At 40.4% G+C, this 1,669-nt stretch overlaps 1 long non-coding RNA gene across 1 annotated transcript; it reads left to right on the forward strand.

The window, feature by feature from the left end:
- The first annotated feature begins 365 nt into the window (after positions 1 to 365).
- Positions 366 to 976, forward strand: LOC143723196 (uncharacterized). Its single transcript, XR_013197066.1, has 2 exons — positions 366 to 565; positions 670 to 976. It is a non-coding gene; the product is annotated as an uncharacterized LOC143723196 (long non-coding RNA).
- Positions 977 to 1,669: the final 693 nt, after the last annotated feature.

A 1,669-nucleotide genomic window follows, 5' to 3' on the forward strand; every position in this document is an offset into this window, starting at 1 on the left:
GAAATTCAAATTTCAACGGTTGACCACCACAGCTGACAGAAGATAACGTTACACGGGTGAGTTAATATTACACTACACAGTATGCATATTGGCCGTTCTAAATGTTCGGCCAATTATTTTTATGTTTATATCTCCCCTGTATCACTGCTTTTTGTCCGCTATCTGCGACTAACGACACCAATATGGCCATATAGCCAGCCAATTTCTTAGCAGCCTACTCGGTTGTGATACTCTTCCTAACTTTCTATGTTCTTTCCAATACTTTTTGGGAAAGTTATTAATATTTTCAGATATTAACCGGCGCGCTCAGCTTCAAGAGGCAGCGGAGGCCTGGTCCATCCATCCAGTTGTAACAGTTCTAGTAAACTGTCACCTGTCTCCTATGGTGAATGAGAGTTGCAATTTTACTCCAGGCCATTAGAGGGCACTAGGGAGCCCTTATCTCTACACAAGAGTGTAAAAGGAAGAGGGAAGTGTGAGTTAGGGATACCTGTTAGCTGAGAGCACATGCTCTTTCCATGCTTGGAAAACCCTGTTGAGGAACATTTGTGTTCAACTTCTCAATGTGAGTTGTTTTTATTTGTTTCCTTATTATTAACAAAGGTATATTGTGCAAAAGTATTTTGCTTGCTGAACCTCATGTTATATTGTTTGTTTTATTTTGACCAGAGGGTTTTGGTATCTGCTTGATATTGAGGGTTCTCAACTTGTTCAAGCTCTTGTTGTTATCTTCAACGTGGAAGTGTATCTGGACTTCTGAAGAAAAGACACTTTTTCCATGGAATTAACCCTTGGCGAACAAACATGGACGATGTACTTATAACATCTTAAACACCTACAATGGTGATGGACCATGGACAATTGGGATAACTCTGGACTTTGAGTTGGTGCACATTTATGAGGTTTTGCTTGTTGTATGGTGATAAAATGTATACTTGACCTAAGGGGAATATAATTGTTGGCAAATGGTGATTGATCCCGCCTCATTTATTTGTGTGACCTTTGACCTTAGCGTTACATAATTGGCGCCCGAACAGGGACCTGAATCACCATCCTAACAATTTTCCTCAAGAGTGAAATGAGAGTGTGCTTTTTTGAAACGTATGTTTTCTTTGAATAAGCTTATTTTTCCCCCATGTGTGTTTATTCAAGGGCTTGGTTGCAATTTAAGAATATATGGGTTGTGACTGATAACTGCCTCATATTTTACTTTAAGACTTGGTTGATGCCTTTGCATGAGACAACGTTGAGTCTAATCTCAAAATGGAACCAGACTATACTTCTGAACCTTTTGTAACCCGACGTGAGCCAGTTCGAGAGCTGATTTGTTCATTCAACAGCCTGTATTTAGAGTCAGAAGGAGGAGTGGCTGTTCCAGAAGAAGACAATGACTCAAGTTGTCTTCCGCCACCACCACCAGAAGAGGAGGATGAAAGTCTGATCAGTCTTACTATTGCAACAAAGGTGAGACAACTGGAGGTCAGAATTGGTAATATGGAGAAAGAGAGTATAGAACGTGTTCATGAAGTGGACTCCTCTGTTCAGAATTATCTTCAGCAATATGACCGGCGTTTAATTGCTATTGAGGGGATGAAGCCAGACTTGATACAGCTAATGACCACTCAATCATCACTCAACCAAAGTGTGAAGAAGTTGGAAGAAGATCTTG

Source organism: Siphateles boraxobius, unplaced genomic scaffold, assembly GCF_051911475.1.
Source record: "Siphateles boraxobius isolate OS27281-9 unplaced genomic scaffold, OSU_SipBor_1 7, whole genome shotgun sequence".
NCBI classification, from domain to species: Eukaryota; Metazoa; Chordata; class Actinopteri; order Cypriniformes; family Leuciscidae; genus Siphateles; species Siphateles boraxobius.